The 17,329-nt window shown below is 40.1% G+C and overlaps 1 protein-coding gene across 5 annotated transcripts in view; it reads left to right on the top strand.

Annotated features, from left to right (window-relative positions):
• The window catches only part of Nsd3 (nuclear receptor binding SET domain protein 3), a 117,471-nt gene that overhangs the window by 24,871 nt on the left and 75,271 nt on the right, over nt 1-17,329 (top strand). The gene's annotated exons all lie outside the window — the stretch shown is intronic.

Below are 17,329 nucleotides of genomic sequence, written 5' to 3'. Positions count from 1 at the left end.
TGTTAACACCTCTGAATAGAATCATAATGTGAGTGGTAGATGAGCGAGAAAATGCTAGAATGGCAGAGGGTGAGATGGGAGACCAGAAGTACTGGGAAAGGCAGCAGCACATGTGGGCAGGCACCCTGTCATGGAGGGCCTCTGGCTTTTGGGTTTGTTCTGAGGCTAAGTTTGAATGGCTTTTTATTTTTAAGTACGTGCATGCTGCAGAGTAGACAGTAGATAATACTAGAAAGATGATCAGTTAGGAAACTTGTCCTAATGAAGACAAGAAGTGGTAAGGCAGAGCCTATGAGTAGGAGGATGTGGACAGATTTTGGGGAAGGCTGGAGGGTAGAACTCAGTTTTGATTTGGGTCTTGTCTTCGTGTGTGTGTTTTCATAGTTTAAAAAACTATTATTGATTCAGTAATTGTTTTATGTTCTTTATGTATTTAGGTAATCTTAGGAGTGGTGATGCACACATGTAGTCCCATCACTTTGGGGAAGCTAAGGCAGGATGATCAAGAGCTCAGCCAGACTGAGCTGTGTACCAAGCCCTTTTCTCGGAAAATAATTCAATACAGTAAAATGAAATAAAAATGAGAAAGAAATCCTTTTCAATCCTCATCAAAGATCTCTTGTGTAGCTTTGGTTTTTCTTAAGCATTTTTGTTTCGCTTTTATAATAGGTCTGTCATCTACCTAACACATATCACATGCTTTTTTAAAAAAATTCTATTTATTTATTTATTTAGTTTTTTATTTAGTTTTTTAGAGGAAGCATTTCATTACAGCTTTAACATATTCAATAACAATTTCCAGAGCAAAGATATATTTCTTTCAAAAGTGACTATAAAACTTTTAGGTTCTCAGGGTGTGGTGGTGCATACCTTTAATCCCAGCACTCAGGAGGCAGAGTCACGCTGATCTCTGTGAGTTCAAGGCCAGCCTGCTGTACATAGTGAGTTCCAGGACAGCTGTGGCTACAGGGAGATCCTGTCTCAAAACGACCAAAAAAAAAAAAAATTTTTTTTTTAGGTGCACAGTTGAATTAATGCAGTTATACAATATTGAACTCAGTATAAACCCTGTAAAACATAAAATTGAATGGGTTTTTAACCTTTAAAAAAGATCTCCATTTTGTTTTAAAATATACTGTTTCTTATAGAAAGACTCATTGTTTGTAATAACACTTAGATGTTGGCACATGCATCTCCAATCTGTATGTATCTGATTATTACTAGTCATAGTCGGTTGCACTCGGATCCTTGGCACCTGTGTATGGATATAAAGTCATTGGGTAGATTTCAGTGGTAATGCTTATCACCTCTACTAATTAACTTGACATAAATTTTTATGCTTCCTCCTCAAATATAACTCATTTTTTAAATTTGTTGGTTTTTTTTTGTGTGTGTGTGTGTGCATATCATACAGAACATCCCAAACAATCTTACTCATCTATATACCCACTTCCTAGATGGCACCCTCCCATAGCCTCCCTCCCCCCACTAGAGCCCTTATACTCTGTCATCCCTGCTACTGTACGCTGTATTGTCGGCACCCCCAACTGTTCCCCACAACTTGTCCATCTGGTGAATCTAGTCAGCCTATCTAGAGGTCTTTGTTTTAGGAGGGTCAGCTGTTCCTCATCTAGCAGCAATCAGTTGTCAATATTCCTTTGGATAAGATTGGGGTCTGCCGTTCATTTTCCCAGTTCTATGCTGGGTTACTATCTGGGAGTCTCTTGGGCCACCCTGGCCAACAACTCAAAAGAAGGTATCTCCTGTCTGACATTGTTTCTTGTTATGTAGCTTTTAGCTATACATATGACTCTAAAAAAAATCACATGCCTTTTTTATCTGATGGATTAAGTGCTTGTTCATTGCCATTTCTTAAATGGTCTGCCATTTACTCATTACAGCGCTGCTTCTGCTGTGTGTCACTTGTCTTGCAGGGCTAGGTCTGTGTCTAGGCTCTGATTTCATTTGCTTGTCTGTTCCTTTCAGTTCCCTCACCTTTTAGTTGCTATACCTTAATTATGAGTGTAAGGCTTTTTATTTTAAGCATATTCACTATGTACATGCAAATCAGTAATTCTTTGAATGAGTAATATAAATTTTATTGTTATGAAATACATTTTGATTTTTTTTTTTTTTAGAGCATCCTCTTTTTGGAGATATAATTCATTCTTTAGATTCACTCTTTCAAAGTATACAGTGAAGTGACTTTTAGTATATTCACAGGTTGTGCAACCATCACCACTAGTTCTAGAACATTGTCATCCAGCAGAAGGCCCAGTCACTTTCCATTTTTTCTTTCCTCCTACCTCCTGGCACTCAGTGCTCATTTTTCTGTTCTTTATGCACATTTAATGTGATGGAATAATTTAGTATGTCACCTTTTGCTCCTTTTTGTTTATTAATTTAAATAGGGTCTCACTGTATAGCCTAGGATGGCTTCCAATTCCAGATTCTTTTGCCACCTCCTGTTGTGTGCTACCTCACCTGACTATAACTCTGACTTAAATTGAATAAATTTTGTATATTAGTAGGACATTGTCTAAGAATATTGCTGTCTTTAAGAAGTAAGGCAGGAGGGCTGAAGAGAGGTTCAGTGGTAAGAGCACTTACTGCTCTTCTAGTAGATCCAGGTTCAGTTTTCAGCATCCAAATGGTGGCTAAGACCTGTCCTTAACTCTAGTTCCAAGGGATCTGATGCCTTTTTCTGACCTCCAGTCACCAGGCAGATACATTGTACTTACATGCATAAAGACAAAATGCTCATGCACCTAAAATAAAATTTTTTTTTTAATTTCAAAAAAGATATGAGGGGCTGGAGAGATGGCTCAGCAGTTAAGAGTACTGACTGCTCTTGCAGAGAACCCGGGTTCGATTCCCAGCACCCACATGGCGGCTATGAACTGTCCTTAACTCCAGTTCCAGGGGAACCCAAAGCTCTCTTCTAACCTCCTCGGCATTGCATGACATGGGTGCACTCACATACATGCAGGCAATACACTCATACACATAAAATAAAAATAATAAAATACTAAAAAAAAAAGATATGAGGCCCATATTAGTTACTTTTCTGTTGCTGTGATAAAACATCATGACCAAGGCAACTTACAGAAGGGAGAAATTATTGGGTTTACAGTTCCAGAGGGATAAGAGGACATCATGGTGGGGAGGCATGATGGTAGTGATGGCTGGAACAGAAAACTGAGAATGCACATCTTCAAGCAGGCACAGAGAGGGCCTAACTGGAAGTGGGCAAGCTCTCAAAGCCCTCCCTCCAGAATGGCTACACTTTCTGCAGATTCCATGACCCTCCCCAACCTGCACCACCAAGTATTCAAATACTTGGAGCCTGTCGGGGGCATTCTCATTCAAACGTCTACAAAGCTTAGTGTTTCAGTCCAGCTGCCTAAGGCTGAGCTTGGAGGAACACTTGAGCATTGGAAATGCTGCCTCCTTAGTTGAAAACTACAGCAGTAAGATATGAGTTGCTTCATATTTTGGTAAAAAGTGAGTAAAGTCACATGAAAATATAAAGTGAATATAATCTCTCAATTGTTTTATTTTCTATTTTTATTTAAAAATTTAAACTACTTTTTTTTTTTTTTTTTTTTTTTTTTTTGTATAGGTGTGTGTGCATGCATGGGCTTGTGTGCACGAGCATGTGAATACTATAGTGCACGTGTGGTCAGAGGACATCTTCGGAGAGTCAAGTCTCTCTTTCCACCATGTAAATCCTAGGGATTGAACTCAGGTCGTCAGAGTTGGTGGGAAGTGCCTTTACCAGCTTAAAGCCATCTCTGTGACCCAATTTTTTATTTTATTTTTATTTTTTATTTTTTTGGTCTTTTTGAGACAGGGTCTCCCTGTGGCCCCAGCTGTTCTGGAACTCACTATGTAGACCAGGCTGGCCTTGAACTCACAGAGATCTGCCTGTCTCTGCCTCCAGAGTGCTGGGATTAAAGGCATGCACCACCACACCTGGCTTGTTTATTTTTAAAAAATTTTTTGAGAGAGTGTACTTGGCTCCCTGGAACTTGCTCTTGTAGACCAAGCTGGCCTTGAACTGGTGGAGATCTGCCTGCCTCTGCCTTCCTGGTGCTGAGATCAAAGGAGTGGGCCTCCATGCCCAGCCAGTTGTTTGTTTGTTTAGTTATTTATTTTTGTCATTTTGAGACAGGATCTCTCTGTAGCCCCAGCTGTCCTGGAACTCACTATGTAGACCAGGCTGGCCTTGAACTCACAGAGATCGGCCTGCCTCTGCCTCCCAAGTGCTGGGACTGAAGGCGTGCGCCACCATGCCCAGCTTGTTTATTTTTTAAGCAAGTAGATTTTTCACTTTAATCCAGAAATTAATCATCAGCATAGACTTCTGTTTTGAAAGGCTGCCTTGGAAAGTACCTTTAAGTCAAGATACCCAGATAAAATTTACTAATATAGAACATCAATTTTCATAGCAAAATGCCATGTTCCTTTTGTGGGATAAGTCGTGTTTTAGTAGTCTAATTGCTAAAAGTCATGGAATCAGGAAAAGGTTCCCTATAAATCATAGCCGTAGACTTCAGAGTTAGCCTCAACCAGAATGATAGTAAACCTCTTAAAGTGATCTGATCCTGGATCAGCAGTCCTTTCAAACTTTCAAATTTTGACATCCTCAAATTGGTGTTAAAGAAGTCACAGAATACTTGCTTGGTAGGGGAGTTACCATCTATGCATTCCAGATGTGCTGACCCCCTTGGAGTTCCCTAAATATTGCAAACTCAAATTCATAATTTGTGGTAGTGGGGGAGAAGGAAAAAAGCCACAAAAACCTAAAAATTTGTAGAGTACCTTTAGAGAAATAATACTGACCTGAAAAGTCTTAAGTGTTTGCATTACCATGAGAGCTACACAGATGGAGAGGAAATGCCCAAATTTTAGTCAGAAACAATATGTTTCCACACATACATATGTAAACATAATGCCATTGAAAGCTTTTTATTTTGTTTATAGGCAAAATAGTAAATGTAATCTGGGGTGTGTTTGTTCCCTCAAAGAGTAAGATAATCTAAAGATAAATGGAAAAACCACTTCCTCCTGAAAGTTTGTTGTAGTTTCCCACAAAAAATTTCAAGCAGAATTCATTATGTTTGAAAGATTGACCTTCTGTTGAATAGTCATTGTAGTAGATTAGGGTATTGCCTTTCATCTATAATGAGAAATATATTAGATGCTATCAATTCTAGCTCCTTTTTGTGAAAAAAGGTTAACATTGCTCGTTTCCTTTTTGGTGCTGTAGAGCATGTGGTCAGGTTCTTAGGACTCTGTGGAGTTTTGTTGTTTTTTTTCCCAAAAGCTTCAAGACTGTTTATTTTATTTAGTGACATTAAAATGTGATTTAAAAGAATCTATGAGAGGGTCTGGAGAGATGGCTCAGCGGTTAAGAACACTGAATGTTCTTGCAGAAGATTGCGGTTCAAATCCCAGCACCCACATGGCAGTTAACAACTCTCCCTAACTCCATTTCCAGGGTATCCGAAGCCCTCTCTGTCCTCTGTGGGTATTGCATGACACGAGTGTACTTACATACATGCAGGCAATACACACACATAAAAATAATAAATTAAATATTTAAAAAAAAGAATCCATGAGAGCCAGGCCTGGTTGTACACACCTTTAGTCCCAGCACTCGAGGCAAAGGCATCTTTGGAAGTCTTGAGCCAGCCAGGGCTACATAGTGAGATTCTGTCTGAAACAAAATAAACCAAAACTTAGGAGTTATAAAGGAAGAATGTTATTTTTTAGTGTAATTTGTCTCCTGTCTAGAGGGTAGACATTGATTTAGCTTCTGTTCTTATTCAATAGTTGTTGAGTGGCTTTTAGTTTTAAAATAGATACAAAACAAAATAAGACACCTTTATTATCCTAAGTACACACCTGTTGCATTACTAAAGGTTAATTTAAAAATTATTTTTATGTGTATGAGTGTTTGTATGTATGTATGTAAGCGCACCACATGCATGCCTGGTGCTTGGGACGGCCAGAAGAGGGTCTCAGATACCCTGAAACTGGAGTTACAGATGGTTGTCAGCCACCACGTGGGTGCTGGGAACCAAACCCAGGTCCTCTGCAGGAACAGCCAGTGCTCTTAACCCTTGAGCCATCTCTCCAACCCCACTAAAAGTTAATTTTTAGATTATGAAATCCAAAATGGACAATACAAAATTTGTAGCTTAGAGTCCAAAGATCACACTGACCATATATATACTGAGATTGAAGTATGAATTGAACATAGAACCAAGACTTGCCGTTGGGAGATTTTAGCTTTCTTTCTACAAGCTAAGCATGTTTTCTCAAGTTTTTATTTTATAGAGGCTTTGCTTTCACTTTAGTAACCATACACTGAAAACAGTGGATCATTTATTTTATTATTTTTTCATTATGTATGTGTGTGAGTATGTGAACGTGACCACAGGTGTCTGTGGAGGCAAGAAGAAGGTATGAAATCCCCTGGAGCTGGAGTTACAGGCACTTGTGAACTGCTCCAATGTGGGTGCTGGGAACCGAGTTTTAGTCCTCTCAAAGAGCAGTATGTGCTCTTAATCATTGAACTATCTCTCCAGCCCCAAAGACGTTTGAAAAACGGTTCTCTTTCTTCCTTATTTTCTTCTTGGTGTAGACTTAGGAAAAAATAATAAAATAATCTTTTTTCATGATGGAGATGTTCACGCTCTGATGTCAAGCGTGAGTTCTGAAGAAAAATTTTGAGGGGTATGCATGTGTGTATGGATTAAATTGATTTTAATACAAGATAGAAATCAGTATTTGAATATATTTAAAGCTTTTTCTTTATAACTCAAAGAATCCATACTTGAGCGTGCATTTTGTTTTTCAGGGTGCTCTTTTTTTTTTTTAAGTTGACTCCACTTTTTCAACATGATGCATCTCAGTTGTTTTCTAAATATTTTTGCCATGGAAATGGCCAAACAGTAAAAAATGCCAGGTGTTTGAGGATGTCATAGCACATTCATTACTGTAGATTGTGTGTACTCCATTCTTGTTACCATGGAAACACGTTGAGATTGTGAATTTATCATAAACCTCAAGAAATGTTCCTTGCAACATACATTTCACATGAAGAAACATTTGTGTTCCTTGCTTATCCTGATAAAATAAAGGAAGACCCTTTCTTGATGTTGTAGAAATATAATTCTCTACTTTCCTCTAGCTGTTTACTGTGGGTATGTTAAATACACTGTGCTTTTTAATATGATTGATTATGTTTACTGGAATTCTTTGGAAAACAAACATTGATGTTCATGCTGATTCTGTCAGTTGAGTATAGAAACTATATTTTGAGAGCATCCACATCTGATTTCAGATTTGCAGTATTAATAACAATAGGAATTGATTAACTAGTTAATTAATTAGAAACAGTCTCCCTGTAGCCCCTGCAGTCCTGGAGTTGGCTATGTAGGCCAGGCTGGCCTTAAACTCACAGAGATTTGCCTGCCCCTACCTCCTGAGTGCTTGGATTAAAGTTGTGCACCACCATGCCCAGCTCTTAGATGCTTTTGTAGTGGTACCCTGAGCATGTAATAGGACATACTCAGTGAGAAAAGACAGAAGAATATGTTTAAATGAAACAGTAGGGCTTTAAGTAGATGTGTTTATGTAATAGTGGTTTTTTTTTTTTTGGCCTTTTTGAGACAGGGTCTCCCTGTAGCCCCAGCTGTCCTGGAACTCACTATATGGACCAGGCTGGCCTTGAACTCACAGAGAGCCACCTGCCTCTGCCTCCCAGGTGCTGGGATTAAAGGCATATGCCACTACACCCGGCTATATATAATATATAATAGTTTTTAAAACATGTTTTGATGTTTGGTTATATAAACATGCTTTCTGGAAATTTTTGACTTCATGCAATCTCTGGGGATTTAAAACCTTCTAGGGAAGTTCAGGTAGAATCTCAGTGGTGGAAAGGTAATAGTCAAATGTTGCCAAGGCTAGTGCCTGAGATTGTAACTGTTTTTATATTCTCTTGCAATGTTCATAGAAAGACCTTCAACCCCTCTTTAAAACGTCATCATCATCATCATTTATGTGTGATTAGTCTTAGGTTGGTGTGGTTCAGTTTAAAGGACGGATGAAGCCCTCTGAGCCTTTTCTTGGGTTCTGGGGTCGTATACAAGTATGGAAGTAGAGTACTCAGTTTTGAGAATTCACATAATTTCAGGGTTAATTCTAAAAGGAACACAGAGGAAAATTACTGAGATTAACTTAGTGCTTCAGTAACTTTTTTTGGATTGATTATCTGTATTCAAAAAGTGGTTAGAGTTAAGAGGATACACATTAGCAAAGGCACAGAGGTGTGACAAGTAAGCAGTAGCCTAGCAATGTGGCGCTGTTAGAGCAGGGCCTGACAAGTGGATTTGCCTATAGGGTTGTATGTGCTCTGTCTGTACAGATATTTAGGCTCTTCTAGGTAGTAGGAAGCCACTAAAAGAGCTTGTCAGGAAAGCAGTGTGTTTACATTTTACAAATTAGCTCAGGGGTATATTAAAGCAGTAGGTGGGTCTGAAAACAGAAATAGACCAATGAGACTGGCATTTTAATTTCTGTTCATTTATTTATTTATTTATTTATTTATTTATTTATTTATTTATTTATATATGTATGAGTGTTCTGCCTGCATGTATATAAGTACACCCATGTTGTACAGTGTACCTGGAGGCCAGAAGAGGGCATTGGATCCTCTGGAGCTGGTGTTATGGATGGTTGCTAGCTGCTATGTAGCTTCTGGGAACCAAACCCAGGACCTTTGCAAGAGTAGCCAATGGTCTTAACCATTAAACCATCTCTCCAGTCCTGAGACTGGCACTTTAAACATTGAAAAAATGAATATGTATGTGGTCCACCATGTAATTCTATGAAGTAGAACCCAACAAATGTGGATTCTACCCAAAGGAATTGCTCACTTTATTAACTCACTAAATGACTTAACCTATACATTTAATACATTGCTAATGCTTAATTGATATTTGTGTCTTTAAGCTGTTCATCTGAAATACATGATATAGTTACTTTTCTCCTTTTTTCTCTGTGGTTTGACTTAATCGTTAAAATTTTTTTAAGTTTATTTTTATGTATATGAGTTTTTGTATGCATGTATGTAAGTGCATCTGTGTTGTACAGTGCCCACAGAGGCCAGAACAGGGTATCAGATCCCCTGGAAATGGAGTTATAGACAGTTGTTAGCTGCCATGTGGGTGCTTGGAATTGAACTTTGATCCTCTGCAAGAGAAGCCAGTGCCCTTAAGCACTGAGCCATCTCTATCTCTCCTGCCCCTAACTTAAGAATCTTAGCCACCTTTTTTTTTTTTTTTTTTTAAATCTTTTTGAGACAAGGTCTTCTGTAGCCCTAGCTGGCCTGAAACTTGGTATATAGACCAGGCTGGCCTGGATCTCACTAATATCTGCCTGCCTCTGCTTCCCAAGTACAGGGATTAAAGGCGTGCACTGCCACGACTAGCTTTAGCCACTTTTTTTGATTACCACTTTTTCTGTGAATAACTTTGATGACAATAAGAGCTGTATAGTTTTTGTTGGCCATTTTCAACTTTTTTTCCCTTCCTGTCTGACTTCCTGCTATGGAAACCATCTATGGACAGCTGCAACAAAAAAATTTTTAAGATATATATATATATATATTTTAACAGAGCATAGGGTACGGGGTTATTACAGAAGAGTGGGCACCCCATATTTATGGCTGCATCATAAAGTCCATACTCAAATGACCTCCCAACAGCCACACAAAATGGTGAGAGAGGTGTGCCTCTCGGTGTTCTCGGCTTATATATCCTTTGCCCCTCTCCCCACATGCAGCTAAGGTTGACTGATTGGGTGGGAGGGGTAACTGACTCCCCCTTGACTCCTTGATAAACGTGGGAAGGAGGTATGACTATAGCTTGCTGGCTCAGAGGACATTTCCAGTTAACACTCCACCCCTTCCTCTGGCTCTTACATTTTTTCTGCCAACCTCTTCTGCAAAAGTCCCTAAGCCTTCAGTGGTTAAAAACACTGGTTGTTCTTGCAGAAGACCCGGGTTTGAATCCCAGCACCCACATGGCAGCTAACAACTGTCCATAACTCCAGTTCCAGGGGATCCAACAGCCTCTTCTGAACTCCGAGGGCATTGCATGACACGGTTGCACTTACCTACACACAGGCAATACACGCATACACATAAAAAAAAAAAGTCCCTGTGCCTTGGAGGGGTGGTAGGTGTGGGTGATCTTCCTCCCATTGTGGCAAGGCACTAAACTTTCAGGTCTCTGCATCATCTGTTTTCCACGGGCTATTGGCCAGTTTCAGTGGGATTCTATCTACTATAAAAAACACACAGCAAGAAGCAAGAACATCTAAACAGTGACTGCTATAATAACTTAACCTATGAGGTAAACAAAATACTTGTTCGGTACTCTAGCAGGTGTATCATTTCCATCTAACAAAGCAATTGCAGTGACTTCCCACTGGGGCCTGTATTCTCCCCTGCTACAGAGGGTTGGCCAGGTCTACAGTACCAGATGTGTGCTTCACCCCTAGGAGTGGGCATTACATCCAATCGAAAATTTGCCGATTGTACATACACTTGACGCTCCACTATTGCTCCAGCAGGAACATCTTGTTTGGTATGTTGGCAGTGCAACACTCAGGGTCTGTTGTTGAGGAGAATTATAGGGCACTATTCTTCCCCATTCATCTGCGTGTCAGCTGTAACAAAATTTTTAAAAAGCATTCATTGAACTGCGCATGGTGCCACACTGCCTTTAATCCCAGCATTTGGGAGGCAGGGGCAGGTGGATCTCTCTGAGATTGAGGCCAGCTGGGTCTATATAATGAGTTCCAGGGCAGCTGGGGTTATAAGGAGACCCTTCTTCAGAAACCAAAAGAAAAAAAAGGTCAGAGGACAAAGGACAACTTGTGGCAACTAGTTCTCTTCAGCTGCCATGTGGGTCTAGCGGAACTGAACTCAGGTCACAGGCTTGACAGTAAGGGCCTTTGCCATCTTGCTGGCTTTTTGTTTTGGTCTTTTTGAGACCAGAGTAGCCCCAGATGGCCTGGAACTTGCTCTGTAGACCAGGCTGGCCTTAAACTCACAGAGATCCACCTGCCTCTGCCTCCTGTGTGCTGGGACTAAAGGCAAGCGCCTAATGTGGTGGGTGAAAAAAACCCCTCTGCTCCCCAACTTGCCTGTCTTTTATGGCCTCAGTGCCTCCTTGCCCTATATTTTTCTTTCTCAAATGTCTCTTGTGCTGGGCTTGGTGGTGCACACCTTTAGCCCCAGCACTTGGGAGGCAGAGGCAGGTGGATCTTTGTGAACTCAAAGCCAGCCTGGTCTACATAGCGAGTTCCAGGCCAGCTGGGGCTACAGGGAGACCCTATCTCAAAAAGACCAAAAAAAAAAAAAAAAAAAAAAAAAAAAAAAAAAGTCTCTTGTAACTAGAGTGGTAATGCAATTTAATTCTTGATCACCCGTTTCATACTATTTACTACTATTGTTTGAGTCTTACTGAAATCTTACTAAAGACAATGTAAATGCTTTAGGTCATATTTATTTTTTCCACCAGTTCTTTGTACCCAATAATAGCAATAGCCAAGAGATGCTGAGCCCCAACTGTATACCAGGCACTGTCTTAAGCATTGTTTATGTATTATCTATTAATTCCAATAACCCTATACAAGATAGACATAGTTTCTGGAAAAGGAGACTAAAGAAGGTTTAGAGATACTGAACAAGTTGCCTGAAGTCATAGATAGGTCTGTCCACATGCCTTAGAGTTGGGCTTTGAGCCCAGCAGTATGTCAGCCAGCATAGTGTGGTTGAGACAACTCAGTGTAGGGTACCTCCTCTTATTTTAGAAAATATTTTGTTATTTTTATACATTTATTTATTTTTTTGGTCTTTTTGAGACAGGGTCTTCCTGTAGCCCCAGCTGTCCTGGAACTCACTATGTAGACCAGGCTGGCCTTGAACTCAAGGTGATCCACCTGCCTCTGCCTCCGAAGTGCTCGTACTAATGGCGTGCGCCACCACTCCTGGCCCCCAAAGTTTTTTTGATTGATTTATTTTTACTTTATGTGAATGAGTATATTGCCTGTATATATGTACATGCAGCCGCGTCACGCAGTGCCCTGGGAGGACAGAAGAAGGTGTTGGATCCCCTGGAACTGGATTTACGGATGGTGGTTAGCTGCCATGTGAGTGCTGGGTTAAATTTATTTCACTTCTCTCATTTTTGTTGAGAACCCCTTAGTGAGCCCTCTTGTCCTACATATGGAGATTTTCCTAATCATGATGGCATGTGCCTGGAGTCCCAGCACTTGGAAGATTGAGACAGAGGGTTCCTTGAGCCCAAGAATTGGAGATCACACTGTACAACATAGTGAGGGTCATAGCTTTCATTCACATAAGCCCTCCCAAACCTTTTTTACCTATGCTTTGCCAATATATTCTTCCTGCCTGCAATTTGCCTTTGTTTCTTAATGATTTTGAAGTTCATTTTATCTTTTTCTTTAATAGTTGATGATATTTGTGTCTTTTGCCTAAGATATTTTCTCATGTATTTTATTCAAGAAGCTTTACAGTTTTAACTTTGATGTTTAGGTTTGTGTAATTTAATTTTTTCTGTATATAATGTTCATCAACAATTGAGGTTCATAACTCATAACTCTAGTTTCAGGGGATCCAGCGCCCTCTTCTGGTCTCCTTGGGAATTGCATAACACCAGAGCACTTACATACATGCAGGCTAAACACTCATATACAGCAAATAAATATATAAATAAACAAACAAATAAATAAATACTTCAAAAAAGAAGGCAGCAGCATTCTTATATATTATGGGAAGTCCATGAAGGAGAGTGTGTGCTGGACTTTAGAAGACCCCACTGAGGGATGACAGATAGAGCAGCACACTTAAAAATTCTGGTGGTGGGCTGGAGAGACGGCTCAGTCTATAAAATGCTTGTGGTGTAAGCGTGATGGATGACCTGAGTTCACATCCCCAATACTAATGTAAAAAGCCAGATGCTGTAATATATGCCTGTAATCCTAGTGCTCAGGAGGCAAAGACAGAAGGATTTTTGGAGCTTGCTGGCCAGCAAATCTGGCCAAGTCTATGAGCTCCAGACGAGAGATCCTACCTCAAAAAAATAAAGTGGAGAATAATTGAAGAAGACACTAGATATTGATCTCTGGCCTTCACATGCATGCTCATGTGTACATATGCACCTGCACACACATACATTACAAACACAAAAAATTCTGTTTGCAAACCTGGCATGGCGCCACATTTCTGTATCCCAGCACCAGGAGGCTGAGCTGGGAGGATCAAGTTCAAGCCCATTCTGAACTGTATAGTGAGACTCTGTCTTAGAAAAAAATTCTGATTGCAAGAATGAACATGGAGCATTTGAGACACTAAAAAGCCAGTGCATATGGCAGTGCTGGGGCATTGATTATATTCAGTTTATTGCTCCAGATGGTGGTAATATGGTTTACTAAAGTAAACAACAAAAAGGACAAAACCCTCACTGCCTTCCCACTGTACTGAGTGATGATTTTTTTCTATTGGCTATTTCTTTGCCTTTTGACACTTAACCAAAACAGGGCTACTGGTAGGGGTGGGGGAGTGGTGGTGGAGGGGGGACATGACAATTTCACATTGAAATCATAACAGTAGCTATGGAATGATGATGAGATTTCATCAAAAAGAAATTAAATGAAATGGGTAATTAGGAGTTACATATGTGGGAAATAAAACTGAGATGCTAATGGATTGGTTAAAAGTGTGGGTTAGAGCACGTGATGAGGGGCTAGAAAGACAGTTCAGAGGTTGGAACCCCTGGCGGCTCGTGCAGAGGATCTGTTTTTTTTTTGCCCCCAGCCCTATATGGTAGCTCACAACCATCTGTAACTCCAGTTCCAGGGGATCCTACGCACTCTTCTGGCATCCATGGGCACCAACTGTCCACATGGTGCACTTACATCATGGAGGCAAAACATTCATACATGTAAAATGTAAAAGTTTTTTTTTTTTTTTTTTTTTTTTTTAGACAGGGTCTCCCTGTAGCCCCAGCTGTCCTGGAACTCACTATGTAGACCAGGCTGGCCTTGAACTCACAGAGATCCACCTGCCTCTGCCTCCTGAGTGCTGGGATTAAAAGCGTGCGCCACCATGCCCAGCTAAAATATAAAATTTTTAAAAAGAGCAAATGGTGTATTGTGATTTCAAAATTTTTGGTTTGGACAGCTGACAGATTTTTTGTTTGTTTTTTTAAGGAAGACTGGAGGAAGGGCATATTTAGATAGATTATAAGCTAAGAGTTCCTTATTAGTTTCAGAAATGAGGAGACCCTGCCAGCAAGCATTTGGATTATGACAATGGAGTATATTGGGGAAAATAAGAAGTTTCCACAGTAGAAATGCTGTAAGGCATTTGTGGTAAAAAACACTTAGAAGATCCCAGCTTTACCATTTTATCCAACTTCTGTTGACTGTGTCACTAAGGGCACATCATTTTGATCTTTTTTTTTTTAAATTATTTTTATTGCTGGGTGTGGTGGCGCATGCCATTAGTCCCAGCACTCAGGAGGCAGAGCAGACGGATGAGTTCAAGGCCAGCCCTGGTCTACATAGTGAGTTCCAGGCCAACTGGAGCTATAGGGAAACACTGTCTCAAAAAGGCCAAAAAAAAATTATTTTTGTTTTATGTGTGTGAGTGTCATACCTGCATGCATGTAAGTTTACCATGTCATGCAATGCCCTTGGAGGACAGGTCTCGGATCCCTTGAAACTGGTGTTATGAATGGTTGTTAGCTGCTATGTCTGTGTTGGGATTTGAACCCAGGTCTTTTGCAAGAGTAGCCAGCGCTCTGAACCACTGAGCCAGCTTCCAGCCCCTCATTTAATCTTTTTTCTCATGTAATTTCTTCATAGGGTTAAATAAATATTATGGGGGCTGGAGAGATAGTTCAGTAATTAAGAGCACCATTTGCTCTTGCAGAGGACCCGGGTCCAATTTCCAGCACCCACATGGCAGCTAACAACTGTCCTAACTCCAGTTCCAGGGGATTTGACACCTCCTTCTGACTTCTGCAGGCATTGCAGGACACAGTGCACTTGTCATGCAAGCAATACACTCATATGCATAAAATAAAAATAATATATTTTTTTAATTAAGTATAATGTAGGAGTAAGTCCACAATTTATAGTGGTTTGGTTCTGTGGATGCTCATAAAAGTTGATTCAGTCACATACAGTTTTGATTGATAGGATAAAGGTTAGAGGAAATCCTTGAAAGGCATAGAGATTTGTTATGACACTGAGGAGTTTTAAGTGATTTCAAGAAGTATTATCTAACTGCTGTGGAAAAAGAAGTTAGAGGCAAGGATTATCTAGATAGCCAGATGTGGTGGCTGTTGCCTTTAATCCTGGCATATGGGTGACTGAGGCAGGAGAATTGGCATGAGTTCAGTCAAGGTTAGCCTGGGCTACATTTTAAAAAAAAAAACTAGAAAACTCATTGTTACAGTTAAGGATAATGTTACCGGGGGCCTGGTTTGGATCTTGACATGGGTGTAGAGGTCAGAAGAAAGATTGCAAAAGAAAAAATGATAGGATTTGGTTAAGCTAACAGAGAAGAATAAGTCACTTAAAAAAATTATTGTTTTTATTTTATGTGTGTGTGTATTGCCTGTGTGTAGGTAAGCGCACCTGTGTTGTGCAGTGCCGTGGAGGACAGAAGAGGCTGTCGGATCCCTGGAACTGGAGTTACAGACAGTTGTTAGCTGCCATGTGGGTGCTGGGATTTGAACCTGGGTCTTCTGCAAGAACAGCCAGTGTTCTTAACCGCTGAGCCATCTCTCCAGCCCCCATACGTCACTTTTGAGCCTAAGATTTCTAACCCAAGAAACTATAAAAATGTCAGAAGCCATGACAAATGGAGTAACCTGAAAGATGAGTTAGAGAAAGACCTACATTCAGTTCCTAGTATGTGACTGTTGAGGGTTTTAAAATATGGTTGTCTTTATGTTTCTGTTTCTCTGGCAAAACAATTGTCAAAAAGAACAAAGAACACAAAATGAGATTTAGTCTTCAAGTTTAGTCACTGATTAGCATTGTGGTCCTGGGAAAATCCAGAACCTTAGGCTTTGAATGTAGTCATCCACCAAATGAAACTACCACACATCTGCCCTGTCAGGGTTCTAGAGTTGTTCTGCAGATCAAATAAGAATGCATATGAGGGGTATAGAGAGATGCTGTAGCCTTTAAAGGCCCAGGTTCCCAAACAATAGAATTCATATGGGGACTGGAGAGATGGTGCATCTGTTAAGAGCACGTACTGCTTTTGCAGAGAACCTGCATCCATGTTGGGTGGCTCACAACTGCCTGAATCTCCAGTTCCATGGGACCTAATGTCCTCTTCTGGCCTTCATGGGCACCGTCACTCATGTGCACATACCTGCATACAAACACAGACACATAATAAAAAAAATGTATATAATACTAGGAGTATAGCACAGAGGGAAAGTAAACGTTAGCATGTACAAGACCTTGGGTATGATTCCCAGCACCTCCGAAAATGCATATGAAAATACACTCTCCTTACATTTACAATTTTTTGTGTGGGGGGGTCTTTTTGAGACAAGGTCTCCTTGTAGCCCCAGCTGGCCTGGAACTTGCTATGTAGATCAGGCTGGCCTTGAACTCACAGAGATCCACCTGCCTCTGCCTCCTGAGTGCTGGGATTAAACGCGTGTGCCACCATGCCTGACACTACATTTACAATTATACAAATTACTGTGTAATTTTAAGATGGTCATGTTACTTCTCAGTTCAATCTAAAATGAAATGTTTGGAGTTAGGGCTAGAAAAGAAGAAAAAATCAAAATGACTCATGTTTGGAATTAATGAAAAGTATCAGAAAGTTGTGTCTCTGAATGCATATGTCTGAAAACCCTGTATATTGTAATTTGGGAGATTAATCTGGAATCTGATCTCATCTATGACAGTTGTCACAACTAAAAACACAGGCTTCATCTTATTGAATGTCAGTATTTAACATGCTTTTAAGTTGAAGTATGAATGAAAATTTTTGATTTCCATCTTTGTGATTGCTCCATCTGTGTTAACAGAATTAGAAATCACTTTTTATTTTTTATGTGGATGAGGATTTTTGTCTGCATGTATCTAAGAGGACAGAGAGGACATCAGATTCCCTGAAACTGGAGTTACGGATGGTTGTTAGCCACCATCTGGGCACTTGCCTGGTCCTCTGTAACAGCAGCAAGTG

Source organism: Nannospalax galili, unplaced genomic scaffold (assembly GCF_000622305.1).
Source record: "Nannospalax galili isolate Female #2095 unplaced genomic scaffold, S.galili_v1.0 scaffold924, whole genome shotgun sequence".
Classification (NCBI taxonomy): domain Eukaryota; kingdom Metazoa; phylum Chordata; class Mammalia; order Rodentia; family Spalacidae; genus Nannospalax; species Nannospalax galili.
Note: the sequence above shows the minus strand (reverse complement) of the source record. Positions and strands in the feature narration are given on the sequence as shown.